This window comes from Pelodiscus sinensis, chromosome 26, assembly GCF_049634645.1.
Source record: "Pelodiscus sinensis isolate JC-2024 chromosome 26, ASM4963464v1, whole genome shotgun sequence".
Lineage (NCBI taxonomy): Eukaryota > Metazoa > Chordata > Testudines > Trionychidae > Pelodiscus > Pelodiscus sinensis.
The window spans coordinates 15958845-15986528 of NC_134736.1; the positions used below are offsets into that span (position 1 = coordinate 15958845).

A 27684-nucleotide genomic window follows, 5' to 3' on the forward strand; every position below is an offset into this window, starting at 1 on the left:
TGTACAGTGCTCAAACCAGCACACAGGGTCAGCAGCCGGGACCCCGGGCATGGGACCAGCAGCGGAGGCCTCGGGTGTACAGTGCTCAAACCAGCACACAGGGTCAGCAGCCGGGACCCCGGGCATGGGACCAGCAGCGGAGGCCTCGGGTGTACAGTGCTCAAACCAGCACACAGGGTCAGCAGCCAGGACCCCGGGCATGGGACCAGCAGCGGAGGCCCCAGGTGTACAGTGCTCAAACCAGCACACAGGGTCAGCAGCAGAGCCCCTGGCGAGTGAGGCAGCAGCTAGAACCTGATGCACGGGGCAGGCAGCAGAGCTGGTAGGTGGGAGTCTGGGGGCTGCAGCATCCCCCACGCCTATGCTGTAAGCTCTCTTACAAGGTCTTACTTGGCTTATTTTATACAGAATAATATTGTGTGCAATCAGTTGTTTCATCTTCTGGGGCAAGGGGGCATTCTCCTCTGGGATGGTCTGGTCCCTGATTGTCAGAGTTGGAAACCAAGTGAAGGATTTACCCAAGACTCCCTCATTGCTAAATAATGGGGTTTGAGAAACAAGTGATAAAGGTTCCTGACTTAATTATTCCATGGGGCATCAAGAACCATAAATGCTGCATGTTAGTACTTGACCAAACAGGCACCAAGCTGTTGCCTCTGAACAGTAAGAGAAGCAGGTCTACGCTGGGCGCAGCATCTCAGCTTACGATCCGACTAGCTGAAGTCGCGGAATACCTTAAGCCGAGCCTGGCAGCTTCTCCACAGCGGGAGGCCAATGGGAGCAAACACTGGTGTCAGCTTCCCTTACTCCTGGCAAGAGCAGAAGTACCAGATGTAGACTGGGGCACCTTCAGTGTTTGATTTAGTAGGTCTTAACTAGACTCACTAAATTGAACTCCAAAAGATCGATCATGGCAGCAGGGATCTTCCTTTTAGTATAGATAAGGCCTTAGATTCCTCTGATTGGCTGGAATGAACATAGCAAGAGCGAGTGTTCTCCTCTAACCCAGTCAATGCATGACTGTACCCAAACAGTACTGATCCCAGCTACTACGGCCTCCCACTAAAATAAAAACACCAAACAAAAAGGCAATAGATTTCTGTTTGGGGGATTTCAAAGTCTCTTACACACATACACACACTCTACGTATGAAAAGAATCCCCACCAGAAACCAGACGAAGAAGCTGAAAACTCAGAGTGGAAAGAAGTTAATAAATAATGAATATGAATTAGGAAAATAAAAATGTATTAACTTAGAAAGTAGACTAGAAACCACAGTTGGTAATTATCAGTCTATAAAGAGTAAATTGCAGTGGAGCCGTTGTTTATTTCGTTTTACTTGCGGCTTTCTCAATACCTCCGCTCAACACCACTCAGTCCAGCCCAGCGGTTACCATAATTGTGTAGGAGATTAGAGGGACTGACTACTAGTTTAGGTACACAGGTATTTTTGTTGTTAAAATGATTCAAATAAATTTGTTACATTTGAATCTCAACGAGAAACTGTTACATTTCGATTTCTGCGTTCCCCATCAGTGCATGAAACCAGAGGTGCCTTTTCAGATTGGAGGGGGGGTGACAGAGGTCAGCAGCTTCTGCAGTGTTACTAAGCACATTTAGTACAAACCAAGTTGAGAAGTCGCAGCCTTTTTAATCTCGCCTCACATGGAAGCTGTTCCTTACCTACAATCATTTATCTTGCCCTTCTCTGTACGTTTTCCAAATCCCATAGGTCCTTTTTAGATGGGGCAAACAAATTTGCATGCAGTGTTCAAGATGTGGGCATATCATGACTTTATATAGGTATTTGTCATTTTGTTATCTTTTCCTTTCCTAACGATTCCCAATATTCCGTTACCTTTTTAGACTGCCGCTGCATATTGAGAGTGTTTTCAGAGAACTATCTACTGAGAGGTAACAGTTAATTTAGACCCCATCATTTTATATGTATAGTTGGGATTATATGTTTCCATGTGCATTACTTTGCATTTATTAGCACTGAATTTCATTTGCCCTTGTGGTGCCCAATCACCCAGTTTTGTGAGTTCCCTTTGTAAACCTTTGCAGTCATCTTTGGGCTTAACTATTCTGAGTAATGTCGTAGTACCTGCACAGTTTGCCACCTCGCTCTTTACCCATTCTTCAGTTCATTTATGAATAAGGTGAACAGCACCACAAGGGCTGTGGCAGTTAAGAGCAGCATTTGGGGCTGGAGCGGCGAGGAGTCCTGTGGCACCTTATAGACTAACCGAAGTGCTGGAGCATAAGCTTTCGTGGGCAAAGACCCACTTCGTCAGATGACAGGACTCCTCGCCGCTTTTGCAGATTCAGACTAATACGGCTACCTCTCTGATATTTGGGGCTAGAAAAGTGTTTCTCAATCTTTTTTATAAAGTACCCCTTTTGAAAAATATATATTATAAGTACCCCCAGTTTTCAGAAGCAATTTCTCTCTGCCATTGCAACACATTTGTTTAAACAACTTAATCGTAGCCAGGCGGACGATGAAATTTGTGTGTAAAATGTACAAAAATAATAAAATGCTGTAAAACTTCAAACAAATTCAGTTTTCTCCAAATTTCAATTGTGTTAAGAGAAGTCCATGGGGTACATCGAGTAGCCCTAAGGGTACTCGTAGCACTGGTTGAGAAAATACTGGGCTAGGGCAAATGCTTTAAGCAGACTTCAAATATGAAATTCCACAGTTCAGACTTCAAGGGGCTACAACCCTCTAATGGCACCCAATACAAACTGTGGCCCATGAAAACCCAGAAAGGAAACAGTAAGTGAAACTAAAAACTGCCTATTTTGGTTTCCTAAGTGCCAACACAGAATTGAAAGACAGTTGAAAAACCACCACAAATGATTAACCAGAAAATCATTTGGGTGCATTTTAATTAAGTTAAGGAAGTGGTCACAGTACATTAGAGGACAGACAGAAATAGTCTCTCTCTAAATTTAGAATACAGAAAAATTGAGAAATGTGTAGGCAGAACCATTAATTTTCCATCTCCACATCAAGCACTGTTTTGTTCCAAACACACTCAGAGGACCTGTTGCATCATAAATGCAGTGTTGCCATCTCTTGCAATTTTACCAAAGGTCTCAAGACAAAAATTAATGGAAGAAGGGCTGTTCTTAAAGACCCAGCTCCTGGAATCATATTATTATGAAGGAAAACATGGTTACTTCTCAGCTCAGACACTCTGCTTCCTCCACCAGACCTGAAAAAAAGCTGTGTAAATTAAAAACTTGTACTGTTCTCTAACAGAAGCTGATCCACTAAAAGATTGCACCTCTGACTTGTGTGTCAGAATCAGTAGCCATTTAAAAAAAAAGTTTCTAGTCCTTTTAGCTGGGGGAAAAAAGTTTGAAAATGTGACAAGAGAACCTCAAAGCCTCAAAAATGAGAAAGAAGAAAAAACCCACCTTGAGAAAAGTATTTCATGATTTTTAAGCCCATCTTGTCAGTCTGAGGCCTGACATGATTTTTTAACAGCTGGTTTGAGGCTGTACTGTAAAAGGAAGGAGGAAACGGTTGGTCTGAACACATCAGTTTGCCATGAGCTTTAGGACGTGGAGAAAAGGGGCAGTAGATTTTTATAAATCCCAGAATAGGATTTCATCTCAAGATATCCCACACAAACCCTGCCTTAAGGAGCAAAGCCCTTGCGATCTAGGCTACCCATTCGGAGGGTGTCTGCCTGCCAAAGACGCTCTCATTGCTTGATAAAGAAAATGAGAACATGCTGAGTTCCAATGGCTAGGCTTTTTCTTATTTGAAATAGTTGAAATCCTGATGATTCAGGGCATAATTCAACCTCTCACTAAATAGGGTCAGAAAGAAACTTTTCATCAAGGCCAATTCCTCCACAACCAGGGTTCCCTCTAATGTTCTCCACCCTTGGGCAGAATACATTTTGTTCTGTGCACCAAGGCATGTGTAGATGTGCACCACCATTAGAAACACAGGCTGCTGGCTGTGGCTGGTTATGGGCACTCTGCTAATCAGCTGGGCGGCACCTAAATCTCTCTGGAGTGGCCACTCCAGCGCTCAGCTTTGAGGGAACACTGTCTACAACTACTATCTGCTTGGTTGTGTGAACCTTCCTCAAGGATTCGGTGAGGTCGCTGTCAGAGAAGAGGCTGGGAGGACCCCGGCCAATTGCTGTGCCGTTTGCAAGAAGTTGCAACGCTGTTGAGGTTTGCCTCAAGCTTTAACTGAATTATAGGTTAGTTCAAAATAGGGTGTCTGGCAATACGTGTCTTCTCTGGCCAGCCAAGCTAGAGAGCAAGGCCTGGGCAATGGCTCTGCTAAGCAGCGTAACGAGAGGGAGAGAGAATTGATTCAACAGGCACTGGAGGAGCGGAAGCGCCGCCAGCCACAACCCAGCCTGGTGCAATCTTGGCTCCAAATATTTTGAAAGACCTGTCAAGCTCCAGCAGAGAGAGAATGGAACATCAGGGCAGGAGCACAGCACGGCTCACTGAAATGTCCGGGAGACTGAGCGCAGGCAGGCAAGTACCAATGCATGGGGATGCTCAGCCATGGAACGGCAAACCGCTGCTTCTAACCCACATCCAGGAACCCTCTGCTCCGCGCTGTGGTTCACACGTGTTTGGCTGCTGGTGTGATCAGGGCTAAGAAGTCTGCTGGAGACTGGCTGAGAGCAGACGGACATTTGATATGGGAACAGATTTTTTGGCTCCTCACTAAGGTTCTTTTCATAACCCTGTGGCTGCTGCACCAGATCAGTCTCCTACCTGTAACGGAGAAGTCAATAGAACCTATTGCCTATAACAGAGTTTAAAGAGAAGCTAGATCATTTCATGGAGGTTAGGTCCATAAAAGGCTATTAGCCAGGGGGTGGAATTGGTGTCCCTGGCCTCTGTTTGTCAGAGGCTGGAGAAGGATGGCAGGAGACAAATCGGTTGATCATTGTCTTCGGTCCACCCTCTCTGGGGCACCTGGTGCTGGCCACTGCCGGCAGACAGGATACTGGGCTAGATGGACCTTTGGTCTGACCCAGTACGGCCGTTCTTATGTACCTACTTTGAACCCCACTTGGGCACAAAGAAAACATTTTACAGAAACATGTTGATTTGGAGGAAAATGTCATTTAGAAAAACAAAACCAAATCAGAATGGGGCATTGCGAGAGGGGCGGGTAGAACATGTTGACTGTCAGTTTCTAAACAAGGTGGGTTTCCATTACGTGTTAGTGTTCTAGGCTATTAAATCGAGTCACAACAACGAGACTGAAACAGTTCAATTCTCTCCGCGCTGAACCACCCAACCTGGCGGGGGGAGAGAGAGGAGGGTTTTGTTTCATGGGAAATTTCACATTTTCGTTCTATCGAGGAACGCAATGAAACGCTGGGAAAACCCTGTGGCAGCAAAGCTTCGGTTCCCATCCAGTGCCAGGATGGAGAGAGAGAGACTTGCTAACAGTAGGGCTTTTCCCCTCCATCATACTGACGCGTGGATTTCCCCTCCCCGCTTTCACATCTCCGTCCTTCCCAATGCTGCTGCCAAGGCGGCACCTTCCAAACGTGTGGAGGGAGGGGGGAGTGTATCATCTGGAGTGAAGAGTAAAAGATGTCCATGCTGAGCAGGGCGTCTCGCGGACGAGGATTCTTCCTCTAAGCTATCCAAACCCAGTCAGGTCCATTAACTGCAGGGTGCAGAGCAATAAAATCACCCCCTAACGGGGACTGGACGAATCCTCAGTTTTAGGCTGGAGGGGGAGTTTGGCCACACGTGATGCAAACCCTCCCCCCCCCAGGCTGTTTAACACGAGTCCCCGCACACGGCCAAGCGCCGTGCACAGAGACAAGAGCGACCGGGGCAGTCCCAGACAAACCAGAGTGACTGAGCTCCAGCCACGTGGCGAGAGCAACTGCCCTGCGGGGTTTCGACACCATGGGCAAGAACTGGGTTGGCTCTTCCAGACGCAGGCCAATGAGGCAGCCTGTTTGCTAACGCTCGCCTGACCCCGATCCTCTCTCGGGACTCTTGCACAACAGATCCGGCTGAGAGGAGCGGAGTCCCCCCTTCCCCACCACGCCTCGAGTCCCACCAGCCCCCGGCCCACACACTGCAGACACAGAGCCCGTGGCAGGAAACTCCTGGGTAATCACAGCACTGCAACATGCAGCATCGCGGGCCTCCTCCAGGAGGGCAACAGGGGTCTGAGGCAGGGCGAGTCACTGAGCCCACGTTCAGGAGTTTGAATCCTGCAGCGTGAAGGAAACCTTCCAGGAAGGATCTGGCCCCCACGGTGCGAACAGCCACACGCTTTTCAATTCGGGCCCAGCCACCCCACCTCATGCCTATGGGAGGTTCCTATTCACTGTAACAGAGGCAAGTTCAGGGCCCTTCTCTCAGATGCAGCCCAGGGTCAGGAGTAAGCAGGGAAGCGGTGCATGGACTGGAGAATGGAGTTTATGCCTTCAGCGCTACTGCTCCCAGCTCAGCAATAGTCCCAGACAAGCCTCCGTGCAGCTGCTCTGGATCTGCTCTCCGCCAGCCTCGGTCACTAGGGGACCTCCAACTGGAGCTCTCTAGGCTCAGCCTTTCCAGAAGCACCTTCGGAAACTCGGCAGCCCCTGCCACGGCCCTGCAATGCTGCTACTGCACAAGCATCTTGCATTGCTGTGGCTGAATGCAAGGGCAGATCCGATCTACATAAATCAACATATTACTCATTTTCTAGCATTGCAGTTTGACAGCTGTTACATGAGCACATTGTTAAGAGCTGTCAGGCGGTGATACATGGTGCCTTTTACAACATATGTTGACTTTTATCTAATGGTGTTCCATAATTAGCCCCAGGGAGTTCGAATCCAAGCATCCGGTTGGCTCTGATCTCGGCTAACCTTTTCTTCTACTGGGAGAAAGTTAAGACAGGAAGGGAGTAGAGTGCCAGGAGCCAGGACAGGGCAAAACGGGAAGGCAGGCGAAGTTCAAGGTGTCTGTTGCACCCAGAGATTTCCATGCAGCCGTTTAGGAACACGCAGGTTCTCATGGGCTTCTCGAGCTCCTAGTCAGATCATGAGCATCTGAGGCTCAGGAACTTCTCCCAAGGGTGGAGCTGAACTTTGGGCTCGGGGAGAGAGGGACTATTTTTAAGGGGGGATATTTAGAAGGAAGCAAGAAAGTTGGGAAGCCCACTTAGTGTGCGAAGGGAGGGGTGGAAGACCAGCCAGGGCCCCCTTCCCAAGAACCCAGCCTGGGACTGGCTCAGTCCGATTGCAGAGCCTTGGATAAGCAAGGAGGACAGGGCCCCCTGCCAGCGAGCAGATCCTCAGAGCCGAGGCAGAACGGGGTGTTTGGCTGCCAGAGGGGCAAAGGTGCTCCACGTGCCTCCTGTGATGTGTGCACTCCTGCCCTCTGCTGGGTGGGCTCGCCCCAGCTCAGCTGTGTGTTATAGACCTATACTGCCAACAGCTAAGGGAGATTCTCCTTTCGCTCTGGTCTCAGAGGCCTGTCCAGCAAGAGGAGGAAGAGCTGGCTATCACGGTGAAGCTGCGACAGCCTTTGAAGTGCTTGGAAACACAGGTTTGGCACCATACACGCTTGTCATTTCGAACACACAGCAAGGAGCCAGCCAATTCCCAGACACCTCCAGGGCATCTTGGGTGGACTCATCCAGCTGCTGTTCCTACCTGGGTTTGTCACTTTCATTAGTGTCACACACACACACACACACACACACACACACCCCCACCCCATGGAGGAAGGAGCAGGTGCGGGCAGGAGAGATTCCAGGTGCAGCGTGCCCTGGCACAAGGAGAGAAATAGGGAGCAGCGTTAGTGTACTACACTGTCTGGCTCCACCCCGTGCAGGGCAGACACAGGACAGGAGAGGGCTGGGGGCAGGCTCCTTATGACAGTGAGGTAGACAGCTGGAGGGTTAGTCCTCCAAGCAGGAACATGCCTGGGTTTCAAGCTGAAGGGATGCAGGAAGGTAGCCGCTGCTCCTGAGGCTTTTTCCAAAGGATCCCAGGGATAGGAATGCAAAGCCCTCGTCTCCACCTGGGAGAACACAGCCAGCCTGTAGCTAGAGGATGTAGGAACACTGAGGCCCCAGCTTCACCCACACAACCAGAAAGACAGGACTCCACACACACACCCCCATTGGGTAGAAGAGGGGCCATATGGGAATGGGAGTGCCGGCATGGCAGGAAGAGGAAGTGCACAGTAAGGGGAGATGAGGGGAGAAGATGAGGTGGAAAGTGGAGCAGGGAATTCTGGGAACACGTCCTCCCAGAGACTGGTTGGGTCATGAGGATGCTGGCAACGATGCCAGGGAGGGGCAGAGAATTCCGGGCTCGGACGGTCCCTTTCGGATGCGAAGTGGAGGCTGCCCATGGCTCACGCAGCCAGTCTGTATCGCGCATTGGCCATTGCTGACAATTCACTAACTCGGACCCTGACTGGCTCAGGAGTGGCTGGACGCTGCTGTCTGGCAGCCAGTGAAGAGAACCCGGTGGCTTAGAGCAGTTCCTGGCAGACACCGATCCATGCAAGACGGGTGGACCGTCTCAGAGACCAAGGGCTGAACAGGACCTCACCACACCCAGAGGGCATCCCTCTAGGTCAGGCTGGAGGGAGTGGGGCACCCACACCCATGACAACCCTGGAGCCGGAAGCCTTTCTAATCAGCACTGCGATCGCTCGAGCACTAAAGAGGAAGAGAATGACCCATTGGCCCAAAGAGCAGCGCAACAGCCACCTGCAAGTCAGCCCCTTTGCCTGCCCCGAGACCCAGCTCTTGCAGTCAGCTATGCGAGATCTCCTTTAGTTGAAGTGCTAGGGGCCTGTGCTTTGGCACCCAAAGACAAGTGTTCTAGCCCTAGCTCTGGGCAGACTCTTAAGAGAATTGTGACTTTTCTCCCCAGCACCAGGGCCCCGGTAGGATGCCACGAATCAGGACAATGCCAGTGCCCAAAAGCCAGCCTGCTGGTTCACCCGATCTTCCAGATGGAGACACAGCACGCGGGGCTTGCCTCCAGCCTAATTCACAGAGGCTGCTCTAAAGCCTGCAGAAGCCAGTGGAAAAGCGCCCATTGATTTTAACGGGCTTTGGATCAGGCCTAGCCGAATAGCTCACTGACCCCAGAAAGGCTGACTGAAGGTTGGGGCAGGTGCATCGATCCAAGGATATAGCTGATTAGACAGATCACTTTGTTTTCAAGCTTTTTGGGGCAGGACTCATCCAAGTTCTGGGTTTGTCCAGCACCTAGTACAGCGGATCCTGGCCTGGAGCTCCCGGGTGGGGAATAGACCACAAGGAATGGCGAGGCAGATGAAAGAAAAGCTAGCTTAACACTCCTACAAGCACAGCCACCTCACCCCCATGCGTTACACACCACGCAATCCTGCCACGTCCCCCGCCCATCAGCTCCTGCATTAGAAGCCATGTACTGCCACAGACAAGCTTGAATCCCAGCTCTTCCCCGCAAAACCCCCTCCAATCCCATTCTGTCAATACACGCATCAAGTAGTCACTGGTTCTTTTAAAGGGCTTCCCAGCCGCTCGAGATCACACACTAGAAGAAAGATAAATCCCAGGGGATTAGGAGGAGGGGGCGGGGCATCAGAGTGGAGACGTCGGCCAGGTTTGAGGCTGTTTTGGTGCAGCTTGCGGGCACATTTTAAGGGGCAAGACAAGAGGGGGTCAAATCAATACAAACAAGAGGAGAAATATGCTTTTCAGAGCAGCAAATTCCCTGGCCCTGCCACAGCGGCTGCATGATTCATCAGCTCTCTAGTAATATGCAAATGCCTCAGCTTCCAACAGGCTCTCTTCCTCGCTAGGAACCCATGAAGTTGAGAGCTCACAACAGGAAACAAGAAACGAGCCTTAATTGTGAATTACGCCAAGCCCCCCTCATGAATTACACAGGAGGCGTGATGTGCGGATACAGGTAATGGGCTGGTTTGTATGTTCTGCTCTGGTAGCTTTGAACTGCAGCTCCCCGCCCCCTCCCCCCCCAATTTTAGAGTCAACCTCCTTGCTCCACTTTTTTCCACCTTCCCTCTCAAATCTTCATCTCCCGCATGTCTAGAAACTCCAGGGAACTTGTGTTTTCTGGCCACCGGCACACCGCCTGCCCACGCCACATGCCGAACGGCCCACCGTGCTCAGCCGCACACTTCACGTGCCCGTCATTAGCACCACCGCAGCCTGCCTGGCCAAATCGGTTATATGAAATTTAATTTATTTTTCACCGTGTCTATTTCATTTCAATTGCCTCATGCAAATAGGATACTTAGCGCTTTTATTTTATCTGTGATTTCAAGGTGCTTTACACGTACAGGGAAACCAAGACACAGAGAGGTGGGTTAAGTTACTTGCCTGAGGTTCCACACACATTTGTACCAGAACTAGGGCTGCCCCTCTGGTCAATTTCGTCTTTATTTCCATCCCTTTCTCATGCATCCCTGCCTGCAACTGGGGTGAAAGTAACTTACATTTCTTGCCAGTACTGTTGCATTACTCCTCCTGGGGGCGAGAGGTGTCAGTACCTGTAAGAAATGTAAGTGTGGGGAGGACTGCAAGGACCTGGGGATGGAGCACAGGTCAGGGGCCAGGTGTGTGTAGGGGGCTACAGGAGTCAGGGTCGGAGTGCGAGGAGCAGCTCAGGGCAGAGTAACAGGATGGTGCTGGAGTGGCAAGGAGGGGTGCAGGAAACAGGGCAAAGGTGTGTAAGAGGAGCGACCCACACTGTGTTTTCCTCTCATTCCCTGACAGCGAGGAGGGCGTATAGCAATCAGTACTGGTAGGAATTCGGGGGATGGGACTTGAGACCCCCTCTTCCCTGCTCTTCTTAAAGGGTGGCCTGGGGATGGGACAGTCCTGGATCATTTTTCTGAAAAAAGCTCCACTTACGTCCACACCGCTATTGTGTTCTTTTGAAAGAAAATCAACAAGATGCAGGGGGATTTCCAACATTGGTAAACCTCATTCTATGGGGAAGAATGTCTTCTCCAAAAATGCCTTTTCTGAAAGAGCTCGTGCGGATGCAGAAGAGGGAGTTTTTCAAAAGAGGAGGCCTCCAGAAAAAAAAAATCACAGGTGCCCTGGTGGCCACTCCGTCCATAGTAATCACAGCGAGATAGCGTCCACACTGAATGGACGCTCTTTCGAAAAAGCAGATTACTTTTTCAATGCGGTGTGGCAGTGTGGACGCTCTTTCGGAAGAAGGTTTTTGGAAGATCTCTTCTGGAAAAGCTTCTTTCGAAAGAAACCTTCAGTCTCGACGTCCCCTGAGGTCTTTGGCTCTCAGAACGGGGAGCCCACCTATGCCATGGGATTGCAGGGCGCCCAGCGCGGCTCCCGGTAGCCGGGAACGGTGAAGCACATCCAACGGGAGCTGCGAGTGGCCGTACCTCTGGCAGCCCACCGGGGCTAACCCTGGCGAACCACATCTGGCCCAGGGGCTGCTCATTTCCCACCCTGAACTAGCGACCTTGGTCAGCAGCAGGTCTTGTGGCGTTAGGGGACACCCAAATACGTGGTCAGAGTCCCTGCCTCAAAGGCTGCATGCGCATAGGATCCAGACCTGCATGTGAGCAGACCCTGGTGAGCACAGCCCCAGCCAATCAGGAGACTTTGTACAGGCTTCTACTTGCACGGGGCTCCTGGCACGCTCGGTGTCTCCGTTTGCCATCTGCTTGCACAGCGCTGGATCTCTAATCTTAGCCCGTGTCCTCTTTTCCTGCCGCCGACTCGCTAGCCTCATCCCTAGCCACCGACTCGCTAGCCTGATCTTGTGCTGCACGGTGACGTCAGGCCACCCAAACGTGCACGGCCCTGGCACTCAACAAGCGCGCAGTGGCTCGGATTCCAGCCAGCCGGGAGGCTCTCTTCCTATCAAGTCAGTGGCTCGAGCCAAGGGGAGCAAGGAGGTTGCCCACTGGAAAGAAAACACAAAAACCCCAGACTGGCCTTCAGGGCGCACTTCATGCTGCTGAGCCCAGGCACACCAGGAAGAGTGGATGCCTTCATTTTAACCAGACCAGGCTTGGTGGCTATAAGGCTGTTCAGTACTGGTCCCTTCTGGCTGATGGAGACTGTCTGCCCTCAAAGAGGAGCAGGTTTGGGGTAGCAGCTAAGCACCTTACCCAGAAGAAGGGTGGTCATGAAGTCAAGGCACTAGCCTGGGAGGCAGTAAAGCCCGATTTTCACCATAGCTTTCAGCAGAACCTATCTGGTTTGACCCCAGAACAGTAACTTGCCCTCTGTGTGCCTCAGTTTCCCCTCTGGAATATGTGGGCTGCTCCCCTTTTCAGAGGGGGGCTGGGAATGTGGGTCATCGGTGAGGTGCTTCAATACTGCAGCAACAACCTCATTGAAGTGTCCATCTCTAATGCACAGCTGAGTCAGGCAGCTAACTCAAGCGTGCTGGGGCTGGGTCATAGCCTACAAAGAACAGAGGGACATTCGCAGCAGTTACGTAAATGACTGACAAGTAGAACAACTGCCTCTCACTCCGGAGAACCTGAAGGGACCTCCTCACATCTCCGCCATCCCACGGCACCCATCAGCAGAGCCATGGCTGCCACTTACAAAGCACTACAGACTATTAGCATCATCAGAACACTGTAATTAGAATCTCTTCTGCATCCCCATCTCTCATTAATAAAACTTCCTTCAGTCTCAGTGCACCTCACGCCTTCCCTAGCCTGCACTTCGTTACTGGCAAGTCAGAGGGATACAGGATTGAGTAGCTACTTCCGCCATTAGCTTCTTTGGAACCCGGATGGAATAAGCAAGTGTTATTTACTCCTTCCATGACACAAGAGCTAGGGAGTCACCAAATTAAGTTAAAAGGCAGCAGGTTTAAAAGCAAACAAAAGGAAGTATTTCTTCACGCAACCTACCATCAACCTGTGGAACTCCCTGCCAGAGGGTGTTGCAAAGACCAAGAATATAGCAGGGTTCAAAAAAAAAGAGCTAGATAACTTCATGGCTATTAGCCAGGATGGCAGGGATGACATGGGGGAAGAGGGTGGGGTGATGGCAGGAAGGGTCAGGGCTTGGGAGATGGAAACAGACAGGCCCCCCACCCCCAGGGCCTGCCCCTTGGACCAGATTGTGCAACTGCTCCATCCGGGACCAGGAGTTTGAGACCTCTGGGCTAGACGGACCTTTGGTCTGACCCACTGTGGCTGCCCCTATGGAACAGCAGAACCGCACGTGCTATTTTTAAACAATCCCGAAAACACAGCAAACACAAAAGCCCACACGTCCCAAGCCAACCAGCTCCCTCCACGGCAGGCACATGCTTGAGCGCATTTAACGGGATTTAAGCGCATGCTTCCGAGCTCTGCTTCACTTCTTTAAGGTGGCTTAGAATCCCATTCTTTGGGTTGGGATGGCCCCAGGGTGCTACTGGCAGCCCTCGGGCAATGCTGTAGCTGGGGCAGAGACCTTTCACTGCTCCGTAGCAAAGAGAGATTTAATAAGCACTTCTGCAGCAGGTGTTTGGCGCGTGCCCTTCCCAGAGCCCTGTGCTTTGGGGGCCTCTTCTGGAACACGCACAAGGCAGTTCAGACCACGGCAGCGCGCCAGCCCTGCACTGGAATGTGCTCGGTTGCTCATTCCAGCTTCCTCGCCATCCCTCTTCAGCCTCACTGCCCACCCTCCAGGGCCCCCCACTATCCTTGTAACAGGGTTGCACCCACCTTTCACAAGGGCCCCCGCTGGCTGGTCAGGTCTGTGCTCTTGGGTTCTGGCCAGGCCTTTCAGGGGATCTCAGGAGGTTTGTTCAGGGACTCAGAGCTCACGCATGGTCTGTGCACTAAGCTGTCTGGGGTGTACGTTCCCCCAGCGCCTTTCCCTACTACCCATCCCTGGGCTTTGGTCTTGTCAACAGCCCAGGCCTGACATGGGACTGTATCCACAGGCCTTGCGGACTGGAGAAATAGCCCTTCCCAGGCTCAACCCTACTCCATCTAGATACGTTCATGGAGGTTAGGACCATCAATACTTGTTAGCCAAGATGGGCAGGGAGGGGGTCCCTGGCCTGTTTGTCAGGCTAGAAATGGGTGACAGGAGAGGGATCGTGGTGATCCCTTTGGGGTACCTGGCCTTGGCCACTGTCGGCAGACAGGACACTGGGCTAGATGGACCATTGGTCTGACCCAGTCTGGCCGTTATGTTCTTAATCATAGCAGCCAGCTAACAGCGGGATTCCAGTGGAGGAGAAGGTGGACATGAGTCAACAGGGCGCCCTTCTAGCCAAGAGGGCTAATGGCATATTAGGTTGCATTAGGAGGAGCATGGCTGGCAGATCCAGAGACGTGATTATTCCCCTTTATTCAACACTTGGGAGGCCACATCTGGAGTATTGTGGCCTCACCAGTTGTAGGTGGCACCCCCCCCCCCCCCCCCCACACACACACACACAGAAAGGATGTGGACACATTGGAGAGGAACCAGCGGACGGCAACCAAAATGATGATGAGGATGGAGCATGTGACCTACAAGAAGGCGGCCATGCAGCAGAGAAGAGTGAGGGGGGGATGTGATAGCAGCCATCAACTTCCCTGAAGGGGGATGGGTGTTCCAAAGTGCATGGAGAGAGGCGATTTTCAGCAGTGGCAAATGGCAGAACAAGGAGCAATGGTCTCAAGTGGCAGTGGGGATGGTCTAGATTGGATATTAGGAAAAACTATTTCCCTAGGAGGGTGGGGAAGCACTGGGCTGGGTTCCCAGGGGGGGGGGGGTGGAATCTCCATCCCTAGAGGTTTTTAAGTCCCAGCTTGACAAAGCCCTGACTGGGCTGATTCACTTGGGACTGGTCCTGCTTTGGGCCGGGGGCTGGACTCGATGACTCCTGAGGTCTCTTCCGATTCTATGAGCATCTTGCTCCTCTGGTCCCTGCCTACGCTGAGCTATCTCCGGGACAGCCAGGCCTGCAGTCTTTTTTTTCCCCACCAGCTCCAAGCAGCACCTTGCTACTGCTCTCTTCTGCAGCTCCTTTTAGCTGGCCCTCCTGACCCCCGATTGGCTGCTTTCCCTGCAGCCACTCTAGCCTGCTTGGAGGACCTCTCCAGTGCTCTTTTCCTAGTCCGTCTCATCCCAATCCACTCCCATTGCTTTGCTTGTTGGTTTGTTTTTCTCCCTGCCCCACCCTGTCTGGCCTGTACGCTGTTTTGGACAGTGGTGGTCTATCATAGCCTCATTGTGCTAGATGCTGTACAAGCCTCCAATTATATTGTAGTCTGATTACATTGCAGCACAGTCTAGAGACCTCAAAAAACAATGCCACTCTCGGGTAGCCAGCTGGAACCTTGCCCTTCATATGCTAGGCTCTGGCTGCCGGTGTCCCAGCGAAAGAAGCCTCCCTCGGCGGCCCCACCTGCTCTGTTTTTAGCTAAGGATTTGTGGTTTTTAAAGGGAGGATTTTCAAGGCATTTCCTTTCAATCTGAGAGGCAAACACTGCAGAGAAGGGAAAACCTCAGGCTAAGACCTTGAGGGAATAGAAGGGCAAAAACCTGTGTGTTTTTATGAGAGATTAGGGCAAACTTAGTTTTGTCTTAAGCCACTAAAGGCTTATTAAAGCCCTCAAGAATAGACTGCGCGCTTCGGAAAAGCCTCCCCGGGCTTAGGGAAGAAAAGTCAATTTAAAAGTTAGAGAGCAGCTTGCTTAGAGAAAGAGGCAGCGTCTTTCCGACTGCAGAGAAAGGCTGCCCAGAGACGGGAGAGCTGGGGCCTTTGCAGGAGGCCAGTTCGTAGCCACGGGAGGCTTCTCCATAGGCCGGAGGTACCCTCAGCTTTGTACGATGGGAGCAGGGGTGTAAGTTTATACCCGTGCAAACCCAAGGGAGGGCACCACTACACTGTGTAAAGGTGCCTCTACAATACAGCTTATTCCCCTTCCTATACCGGGAACCATCTTTCTACGGATAAAAGCCTCCATCCCGGCATGGAAGTCATTATAGCTACTCTAGCCGCCTAGTTAGGCAGTACAGCTGGCTGATGGAGAGACCAGCCCTTCACCGGGAGGATTGGCAAGATACAGCTGCCCCCTAGTGGAAAGCAGAGTGCATTACGTTTATTATGTGTTCAGTACCAAACATCAGTGCTGGAAGGATAGATATTAACTCACAGACATCTACCCTTCCCCACCTCTAATATCATTAACTCACTGGCACGGGATGCTCCATCCTCCCCCCTGCCCCAGCCAGCCCGAGTTGCACGTGTTCTGGGGCAATTGACGGGGGGAGAGGGGGGGGACACTGGGTCATCTTGTGCCACCTGCCCGGAATTTCTTCACTCACCCCCGGGGGGTGTGCCCCCCAGTTTGGGAATCCTGTGTTCTAGATCTTGCTGACCCCAGGAGGGGACCAGCCATACACCTTGATTCAGTAACATCCATATTCATGAAATGTCCAGCACAGGCCAATGCCAGGTTAAACGGCCCACTGATCTATTTCTGTAGCATTAGGTGAAAGTTAATGAAGCTCTTCCCCCTCAGATAGAGACCTCCTTGGATCAAGGACCCTCTCAGCACCATCCATGCCAATGCAGCCTAGAATCTGAAAGTCAAGCAAGGTTCTCTCTCCCGCATCAGCATCCTACAAATGCTACCATAACCACAGGTTAGCTCACATTTCTGTTGGCAACACGCAAGCCAGACTGAAATGCAGCTGGATTTACTAGCACTGTATTGGCTCTCCAATGTCAATATTGGGTTTGGGGGGAGAAACACAGCAAAAAGTATGTTCTTCTGAGAGCTTTGTTCTGCTCCCACCACTGTCACATACTCTCCGGGACACTTTGGGCAAGTCACTTAATCTCTGTGCCTCAGTTTCCCAAAATATAAAAGTTAGATAGTATCCCTTCCTTTCTATTGAGATTGCAAGCAGTCTAGGGCAGAGACTCCTCCTTACAGTGGCATTGGAAAAAGTTCAGAAAAGGGCAACACAAATGATTGGGGGTATGGAAAGGCTGCCATATGAGAAGACTGGAATGTTTCAGCTAGGAAAAAGATGACTAGGAGAGGATATGATAGGAGGTCTATAAAATCATGACAGGTGTGGAAAGAATGAAGCAAGAAGAGTTATTTACTACTTCCCATAACACAAGAACTAGGGGTCACCAAATGAATAAATAGGCAGCAAGTTTAAAACAAAACAAAAGGAAGTTTTTCTTCACACAACACACAGCCAACCTGTGGAACTCCTTGCCAGATGACGTTGTGAAGTCCAAGACTATAACAGGGTTCAAATGAGAGCTAGATAAAATAATGGAGGAGAGGTCCATCGATGGCTAATAGCCAAGATGGGCAGGAATGGATGACAGGGGAGGGATCAACTTGATGACAGGGGTGGCCCGTGAGCATTGGCAGACTCAGCGGTTGCCTAGGGTGCCACCAGCCCGGGGCGCCCGATGATGGTGTCACGGCCATTGATGGATCCTGCTTGATGATCACCTGGTCTGTTCATTCTCTCTGGGGCACCTGGCATTGGCCACTACCAGAAGACGGGATACTGGGCTAGATGGACTTTTGGTCTGACCGAATAAGACCATTCTGAGGTTCGTACAGCGCCTGGCACAAAGGATCCCCGATCGTGGTTTCAACCCCTGGAGGTGACCGATACAAATACAAACGTTTCCCACTTCTTCCAGCAAGTTATACAGTGACTTATTTGAGGCAGAGAATGACTCAGATGGAGGAGACTGACATCATGAGTAAGAAAGTGCCACATTTAGTCATGAGCTCTCGCCCCCCAGCCCAGAACTGAAGCCGGATAAACCCTCCGGGATCCCGGCGAGGGAGCTGTATAATTTTCTGGCTTGAACAATGCCACGGTGCGGGGTGGAAGCTCAGCACTGAAGCTGGATTTCAATCAAAGAGGAGGAAGGAAACCTCACAGGAGTGAGTCAGGGAGCTGGGGCAGGCTGGCTGGCTTGTCAGGACAATGAGTTTTCTCCCCTACCTGTCTCTTGTCAAGTGGGGGAGGGAGGAAGGGGGCTCGGAGGGAATTGATCTGGTACAGAGAGTGGTTTCTTGCCGTTCCCTTATTGGCTCTGTGAGGGGATCGCATGGAGTCGTGCTCCAAACTGCAAATTAGTCTCCCATCCTCTCCTGCTGCAGGGGGCTGAGCTGCCCCTCTGCCCTCTGCTCCCAGCCCCCTTTCCTCACACAGCCAGGAAGAGCCGCAGGGCTGGGGGACCCAGCTGGCCAAGCCCTCAGGGAACAGGGGCTTCCTGACACACAACCTCCGGCTACTCACTCCCTGCCCCCTGAGCTAATACCTGGCCGCACACAGCCCTTAGTTACCCCCTTCCTGACCCCAGGGCTACTCCCTAGGGACACAGTCCCTAGTTACCCTCTGACTGCCTCCCCCTGGGCTGCCCCTGCCTGCACCCTGAGCTAGCCTCCTATCTACACACAGCCCCTCTCCCCTGCTCTCACACAGCCCCTAGCTGGCCATTCCTAGCACCCTGAGCTACCCTCTCCCTTACCCTGGACTGCTTCTGAGCTCCCCCCTTTAAGTTATAGTTTTTGGTTGTGCCTCCCCCGCCACAACCAAGACAGGCTGGGGAGCCTGCTGGGGCGAGTCAGGGTGGAGGGGGCACGGCCCCCTGCCCTAATGAGCCGGCTTGAGCCTCCTGGCCCCTGCTCCCAAAATGGAGGTCATAGGATTGAGCCTCTCCCCCCGCTCAGCCTGGACCCCACAGCTCCCTTTTCCTGCTGGGCTCTGGGGTGTTTATAACATGCTGGGGGGGGGGGTCCCACAGCTCTGATTGGCTGCCATTGCACTCACTCGCATTCAAGCAACGTTACCAGGTGGCCTGTGTTCACCCCAGGGAAATACGGTCACTCTCTACGTTGGCATCGGTGCTTGAAGGAGGGGTACAGACGCCCCCCCTCTTGGAAGCAGCGTGGTTCCCTGGCTCTCAGCCACACGCTGTGCCAGACCCCGGCACCACCATCCAAGCGCCGCTGCGCCTACCCCACTGTCCCAGGACACAAACTTTTCCCGGCTCCCCGGGGCACACGAATGGGCAGCAATGGGTGATTTATACTCACCCCTCCTCCGGCCGCCAAGCACAGCTGCCTCGCTCTGGTCTCCCCGCAGATACCGCCCCGGTTAGCCCTAGCCAGGGGCAAGTCTCTAGGCTCAAACAAAGCAGCCAGGCCCTCTGCTTGGCTTGTTGGGAGCCACTGGCTCTCAGCTACTCCCTGCCAGCAAAGCCCAGCGGCTCCTGCCAGCCCAGCCGGCCTCACTGAAAGGTTGTTAGGTGTGACAATCAGCAGTGAGCAGGAGCAGCTGTGTAAATGGCCTGACAAGCTCTTGGGGGGTTGCTGTGGCTGAGAGAGGCAGGTTAGGCTGGAGGAAGCAGAAACGGGGCGTTAGAAGAAGGGTCCCTGCACTAGAGAAACCCTCCTGGGTCGTTGCTGTTCTCACCCATCGCTGCCCCCCGTCCAGGGACATGATCCAATGGACGGGGCTGGGATGGAACCGAGAGCGAGGCTCTGCCGCTCCGCTGCCTGGGTGACCCCCTGCCTCGGTTTCCCCTTGGGGACTCACCCCAACTGTGAGATGAGACGTGCCAAACGCTGCCCCTCCCCCACACGCACTTTCCTTGGCAGGCTTGGGTCTGATCCAGCCGGGGGCTAAGCTGCCCCCAGGGTTCCAGTGGGGCTTGAACGCCCTTTGACTCAGCTGAGCCTGGAGGAATACAGCCTGGATTTCCAGAGGAGCCTACAGCTGCGGGGGGCCCCGATTCCATTGAGAATCGAGAGGAGAGCGGAGCCACCCTGGGCCTCATTTAAGGACACTCGCTGTCATTGCGGAACAGCACCAGCTCCTGAAACCAACAGGAGCAACCTCCCCCTGCCCCTGCCCCCCGCCCCCAGAGTCGTGGTGCTGCCTGGCTTCTCTCCTAGCCTGGGGCTAGCGTTCAGCACAGCAGGGCATGCCGAAGCTCACCTTTTACCCTGCCCCACCAGGACCCTCTAACCCCCCCAGCTGCTTTCTGTCTTCATTGTGTGCAAACACACAGCCTGCCTTTCCACCAGCCACGACTCTTCCTCCTTCCTTCTGACCTCACCCCCCCACCTGGAGCCCGGCTCCCCAGTGCGCCCCTTGGTCTGAAGCCCCAATCCCCGGCACACCCCTCCACCCCCACCCAGGCTGGAGCCCTGATCCCTGCTGCTCCTCCTCCCTCCTACCCACCAATGCCACCGGGAGCCCCAAGCCCTGGCAAACGTCAGAGGCTCCTTTAGCAAGGGGACTACACTGCGCAAGCTGGCTAGGGGCTTTCCAGGGCAGTGCGTGGGGCTAGCAACCACCATCAGCTACTTCCGTGGGCTAGAAGGGAAGGCCACTGTCGGCAAGGTGGCCAGAAACTAAAACCTGGCTGGCAGGAAAACCCATCCTCAAACTGCCCAGCTAGAGCCAAAGGCCAGCTGAGCTTTTACAAGACTAGGTCTGCACTGTGACACCGGCTTCCACGTCTCAAAGCCTGGGATCTGAAAGCCCCCCCTCCCGCTCGAGGCCCACACGCCGGAGTCAGCTGGGGCGGTCGTCTCTTACACCACCGCCATCGCGAAAGGAGCCTGCACTTGAATGGCCGGGGGCTCAGCCGTTTGGGAAGACCGGTTACCTTGAAGGTATCTCACGTTGGGCTCCCCCAAAATGGAGGCAGCCAAAATCGGGAGCCCCTTGTGCAAAGCACGGCCCCGTTCGCTAGGCCATCTGAAAACAAGACCACGGAGAAAGGAAAGCGACCCAGGAAAAGCCACGCCGGCGGGAGGCGGAGATGGAAATAGACACGTCTGACTGGCAAAAAGAACACTAGACATGTGGGGGAAGAGTTTTAATCTTCCAAATTGGCAAAAGATTTGAGCTACACGGAGAACAATCATTAGCTTCCTTCATGCCTGAAGGAGCTGACAAACTTTGCATAAACAATCTTCCTTCCCTCTGATCTGCAGAAGCTCCTGGCATGCAGCAGGCAGCTCCCACAGCTGATCCCCAGCTCACACCCGGCCTCCTGAGCTGTTAACGCCCTTGCCAGCTGGATGGCACATTTCACCCAGGAGCTCACCAAAGCCCATTCCCCCATGAGAGCTGCAGGGAGTTTGACCACACAGGCAAGGCCGGCTCCAGGCACCAGCAAACCAAGCAGGTGCTTGGGGCGGCACATTGCCAGGAGCGGCGTTCCGGCCCGCAGGAGGAGCAGGGCGGCGAGAAGCCCTGCGGAGGCCGCCCCAAGCTGGGAACCCCGCGCCCAGCTGCTCGGAGCCTGCACCTGGCCCTGGGGTGCTGGGAGGGCAGGGCAGGGCAAGGCGGGGCACTGGGAGGACAGGGCGCCTGGCCCTGGGGTGCTGGGAGGGCAGGGCGGGGTGGGGCGGGGCACTGGGAGGACTGGGCGCCTGGCCCTGGGGCGCTGGGAGGGCAGGGTGGGGTGGGGCAGGGCACTGGGAGGACGGGGCGCCTGGCCCTGGGGCTCTGGGAGGGCAGGGTGGGGTGGGGCAGGGCACTGGGAGGACTGGGCGCCTGGCCCTGGGGCTCTGGGAGGGCAGGGTGGGGTGGGGCAGGGCACTGGGAGGACTGGGCGCCTGGCCCTGGGGCTCTGGGAGGGCAGGGTGGGGTGGGGCAGGGCACTGGGAGGATGGGGCGCCTGGCCCTGGGGCTCTGGGAGGGCAGGGTGGGGTGGGGCAGGGCACTGGGAGGACTGGGCGCCTGGCCCTGGGGCTCTGGGAGGGCAGGGTGGGGTGGGGCAGGGCACTGGGAGGACTGGGCGCCTGGCCCTGGGGCGCTGGGAGCTTTGCATGGGCAGCCCTGGCTACTTCCAGGGGGGCGGCTGCGGCTGATGAGGTTGAGCCCGGGGGCCTCTTCTTCGCCTTCGTGAGTGTGCCCCCCCCCCCCGTGCATCCTTCCTGCAACTCCCCCTTCCCCCCCGCCTGTGTTCTCTCCCCCGCAACTCCCCTGCCTGTGAACCCCCCTTGACCGGCTGTCCTCCCCTCCGGCCTGTGTGCCCCTGACCACTATCCTGCGGCCCCCTCCCCCTCACTACCTCCGCCTTCTCTTCTCCCCGGCTCGGCCTCTGCCCAGCAACCCCACGTCCTGGCCCCCTGCAACACTGAGGGGACCCCGTCTCCTCTTCTCCCCCCTCCCCCGCCTGGATCCCCATCTCCTGTCTGGCTCTCTAAACAATCCCCCCCCCCCACTCTCTGGGCCCTGTACCCTCCCCCCCCCCCCCCCCACATACACACCTGCCCAGGAACCCAGCCCCCTTGTGCTGTGTCCTGACAACCTCACCCCTGCCTGGGACCCAGGCGATTCTCCCTCCCCCTTTGTCTGAGGAAGGGGAACTCTGGTGCTCGCAGGGCCCGTGTCCCCAAGTCCCTCCCTGGACAAAAAGGGAGCGGGGACGAACAACATTTTTTTTCGCTTGGGGCTGCAAAAAACTAGAGCCGGCCCTGCTCACGGGAATCCTCCCGGAGCAGCCTACCACCCTGCTTGCATTGGGTGCCAGGAGCCCGTCCTCAAATGGCTCGCTCGGGGTCGCGCAACAAGCCAGTAATAGGTCCCAGGGGGTCTGTTCCAAGACACGTTTCCTCCCGCAGCCCGGGGTGGATTCTACGAGCAGAGCTGCTCCATGAATGGCAGCACAGATGAGATTCAACAAATTATACAAACAACTCCACGGCAGCGTGAGCTGAACAGTGCACGTGGAGCGTGTGGTGGGACCTGCGCCACCTCGCTTCGGGATCCCTGGCTCCCGTCCTCAGGCACGCGCGTTCCCAGAGCCAAGAGAATCAAGCATCCTGCCCCTCTGATCATTTGAACGTGGGCCCTGGGATCCCGAGTCCCTGGGGTGGGCCTTGTATTTCCAAGCGTGTTCGCATCACACCAGGTATCATCATCTACTGTACATTGGAGAGAGTCTGTCTGTCCGTCTGTCTGTCCAAGAACTCCTCCAACATGGGAAGAGCTAGGAGCACCAAATTCGCTATGCAGCCTCCTCTTATAACGTCAAGCAGTGGTCACCCACGAGTCGATCGGGATCTACCGGGAGATCTTGGAGCCTCTGACGGGATCCTGACTGGTTTGGCCAGGAAGCTAGCAAGCACTGCCGTGCTGCTCCTGCTCTCTGCCTTGGGGATGTCCCCTGGAAGCCTCCTGCTTGCTGTGCAGGGTGTAGGAGGAAGAAAAGCAGGGGTGCTGATCTCAGGGGGTCCCTCCTCCACCCACTCCTGTACCTTATCTCCACACAGAGGCTGTGTCTAAACTGGCAAGTTTTTCTGGAAAATCAGCCGCTTTTCCGGAAAAACTTGCCAGCTGTCTACACCGGCCGCTTGAATTTCTGCAAAAGCACTGACGATCTCATTTAAGAGCGTCAGTGATTTTCCGGAAATACTATGCTGCTCCCGTTCGGGCAAAAGTCTTTTCCCGAAAGACTTTTGCGCAAAAGGGCCAGTGTAGACAGCACAGTACTGTTTTCCGCAAAAATAAGCCCCGATCGCGAAAACGGCGATTGGGGCTTTTTTGCGGAAAAGCGCATCGAGATTGGCCATGGATGCTTTTCCGCAAAAAGTGCTTTTCCGGAAAAGCGTCCTGCAAATCTAGACGCGCTTTTCCCAAAATGCTTTTAATGGAAAACTTTTCAGTTAAAAGCATTTCCGGAAAATGATGCCAGTGTCGCCGTAGCCAGAGTGCAGGGGATGGAGGGAGTTTGGCAATGCAAATCTCTGTCGCTCTCACACACTGTGTGTGTCTGTCAGTCTCACACACACACCCTGTCCTTCGCTAGCATCTCCCGCCCCACATACTTAGGGGTTATTGTTACTTCTTTTACGGCTTGCCCCTGCACATGCTCTCCTGGCCTGCAGGCACCACTCCTGCAGCTCCTACTGGTCACTAATGGGGAACTGTAGCCAGTAGAAGCTGTGGGCTCGGTGCCTGTAGATGAGGGGCAGCACATGGAGCCATTGCTGTACATGTCAGCTGCTTTCAGGAGTGGTGCAGAGCCAGGGCAGGAGTGAGCTGCCTTAACCCCACTGCTCCACCACCTAGAAGCCATCTCAGTCAAACAGTGCCCAGCCAGAGCCTGCATCCTGAACCTGTCCCAGCCCTGAACCCCCTCCTGCGCCCAACCGCCTGCCCCAAACATGAGTCCCCCTGGACCCAAACTCCTTCCCAGAGCTTGCCCCCTGAAAATCCTCCCGGATCCCAATCCCCCACCCCAGCTAAGTCCAGAGCCCCTCCCACACTCCAGACCAGAGCCTGCACCCTAACCCGCTACCCTAGCCTGGTGAAAGTGAGTGAGGATGGGGAAGGAAGGGGGATGGAGTGAGTAGGGTGAGTCCTCAGAGAACAGTCAACATGGATTCATGACAGGCAAGTCGTGCCTGACCAATCTGATTAGCTTCTATGATGAGGCAACTGGCTCTGTGGATATGGGGAAGTCAGTGAATGTGATATGCCTTGACTTTAGCAAAGCTTTCGATATGGTCTTCCACAATGTTAAGGGAGTAGGGATTGGATAAATGGACTGTAAGGTGGATAGAAAGCTGGCTAGACTGTCAGGCCCAGCGGGTAGTGATCAATGGCTCGATGTCAGGTTGGTGGTCGGTTTCTAGCTGAGTGCCCCAAGGATCAGTTCTTGGACCAGTTTTGTTCAACATCTTTATTAATGACCTGGATGAGGGGATGGATTGAACCCTCAGCAAGTCTGCAGATAACACTAAGCTAGGGGGAGAGGTAGATACGCTGGAGGGCAGAGATAGGGTCCAGAGTGACCTGGACAGATTAGAGGATTGGGCCAAAAGAAATCTGATGAGGATCAACAAGGACAAGTGTAGAGTCCTGCCCTTGGGACGGAAGAATCCCAAGCAGAGTTACAGGCTGGGGACCAAATGATTAAGTAGCAGTTCTGCAGAAAAGGACCTGGAGGTTACAGTAGATGGGAAGCTGGATATGAGTCAACAGTGGGCTCTTGTGGCCAAGAAGGCTAATGGCATATTAGGGTACATTAGGAGGAGCATTGCCAGCAGATCCAGAGAAGTGATTATTCCCCTTTATTTGGCTGTGGTGAGGCAACATCTGGAGTATTGTATCCAGTTCTGGGGCCCCTACTATAGAAAGGAGGTGGATGCATTAGACAGAGTTCAGCGGAGGGCGACCAAAATGATGAGGGGGCTGGAGTACAGGACCTATGAGGAGAGGCTGAGGGATTCGGGTTTGTTTAGTCTGCAGAAGCGAAGAGTGAGGGGGGATTTGAGAGCAGCCTTCAACTTCCTGAAGGGAGGTTCCAAAGAGGATGGAGAGAGGCTGTTCACAGTAGTGACAGATGCAGAACAAGGAGCAATGGGCTCAAGTTACAGTGGGGGAGGTCTAGGTTGGATATGAGGAAAATCTATTTCCCTAGGAGGGTGGGAAGCACTGGGCTGGGGTCCCTAGGAAGTTGGTGGAATCTCCATCCCTAGAGGTGTTCAAGTCTCCGCTTGACAGGGCCCTGGCTGGGTTGATTTAGCTTCCAGCTCTGTGATTCTATGAGAAGGGGTGAAGCAGGGGCAGGGCCTCACAGAAGGGGCTGGAAGGAAGTGGTGGAAGGGTATTGGGGTTGGAGGTAGATCTTACATTGCACGTAAATTGAAAGTGATCTTATGGTTGAAAAGGTTGGAGACCCCTGGCTTAAAGCAAGGTCGGGGTTGGCTGTGCTAGGACAACGGGATGTGTCTGGAATGGGATCGCTGCTCATAAAAGCAAACAGGAGAGAGACCGAATCACCAGGCAGGGGAAAGGGGCCCCGCCCCACGTTAGGAATGTCCCAGCTCCGAGCATCCAGCCCCACAAGTGTCCTTTAGGAAGGGCAAAGGGGCCTCCCCCACAATCCATGTGGGAACATGGCTGGCTGTTCCCTTTCCTCAGGGAGCGAGGGAAAAGTGCAGTCTAGCTAGGGAGTGCAGGGACAGAGCTGGCCCCAAGCTACTGCAGCGAGAGCGGACTGGGCTTGTCCTCACTCCCTGGGACAGCCCACATAATGAACAGCCCAGCCTCACCCCAGAGCAAGAATTCAAATGCAGCATGGACATTTTCCTTTCATTTTCCAGAAACACAAACGTTACTTGAGGTAAGGACCCAAGCGATGCCAGGTAAATGGTCTAGTACTGCATAAAGGCAGGAGAGGGGCTGAGAGCCAGCTCCCTACTATTCATCCAAAGAGCAGCTCGCGAGGAGAGAGATCTCGCTGGACTTTTTAGCCCTGAGACGAACACAGGTCCACGATCGTGCTGGAATATTAATAGCAGGGAACACAGGCCCTCACTCTAGCGCACAGAGATACCAGGCGCTCAGTTTGTGTTTGCCGGAATGAAGGAGAAAATCTAATTAAACATGGCATCTGGGCTTGGAGGCGCTGGGGATGGGGCTGGAATATAAAGCATGGCTCCTACCCACAGATCAGAGGGCAATATTAATAAACCCACGCACGGGGCCCAGAGGATCAGCCGGTAATATTGATAAAATGCAAAGCCAAGACAAAGCAGCCAGGGGATATTGGATGGTGATGCTGATAAAAACGCAATAGGGACCATATCAACAGCAGCCAACTCAGGAGTGAAGAGGACACCACGGTCCAGCCGGCTCTGCCCCCGGGCTACTCTCTGCCTTGCCCCTGGCTGTGTTCCTGATGCAACAGGGCATGCTGCTGTTCCCCTCCCAGAGGGCCAGTGGGCACAGACGTCTCCAGGCCCACCCCCACAGAGACACGGGGCCCAGGCCTGGAAAGGACAGCTGCAGACAAAGGGGCCATTCCATCCCCCAACGGTGGAACTAGTCTGTGCCTGCTATGCGCCTGTCTGCTTGTGTGTGGGTGGCCCCTGTAAGATCCTCACTAGAGGAACCCTGCTGTTGCCCTTCTCCGGCCCCGCTCCCCGCCGTGGGGGCAAGCGCGGTCCCATTTCTAGGGAGGAAATCACCGGGGGGAAGAAGGGTTGCTCCTAAATGTGACGGCCCCACCTTAGTGGTCACTTGGTACCCGCAGCGCCTTGCCCGTTTCCTGGCGGGGGTCCCCACCCAGCTCAGGGCGGAGGGGCTCCATCCCAGCCGGTTCAGTCCCTGAAGCCAAAAGCCCCTTGCTCAGCTGCCTGTACCCGTCTGCCAGCTCTGCCCCTCCCGTCGCCAGCTCCCTCCAGAGCGGCTGCTGAACAGCACTATCTCCAGAGCGCGATGCCTTGGGGGGAGGGGGAGGGGGAGCAGGGAGCTAGGCTAAACCCAGGGCCCTCTGGGGTGCAAGGTGTGATGGCGCGTCGGGGTTTTCCCGTCTCCTGCACCCCCATAATGGCACGGACAGACTCCCCCAGCCAGTAGAATGGAGGGAGTTTATTGCTTCTCCAGGATACAGCACAGCACAGATGGAATCTGGTTACAGGGCAGGCCTAGGATGCCTCAGCCCCCCTTAAGATGGGGGAGCCTGGGCCCCTAAATCCCAGCCCCTTTCCCTAGGCTGTCTCCTCCATGCTCCCAGACAGAAACTAACTCACTTCCAGCCCTGCCCCCAGCCAGGGGTGGCATTCCACCTTCCTTTGTTTCTCTCCCTGGGGGGTAGCTGGTTGGACAGGTTGGGAGACCCTTACCTAGTGACTCATCCCCTGTCCTGCTGGGCCGTGCTACAGACAGCAGCCAGTGGGGGTCACCCACAG

General features: G+C 54.0%; 1 protein-coding gene across 1 annotated transcript in view; it reads right to left on the reverse strand.

The window, feature by feature from the left end:
* Nucleotides 1-19237, reverse strand: part of OPCML (opioid binding protein/cell adhesion molecule like) — a 1026659-nt gene extending 1007422 nt beyond the window's left edge. The window contains exon 1 of the mRNA XM_075909407.1: nt 19057-19237. The gene's annotated coding sequence lies outside the window, so the exon portion shown is untranslated. The remainder of the gene's footprint in view (nt 1-19056) is intronic.
* Nucleotides 19238-27684: the final 8447 nt, after the last annotated feature.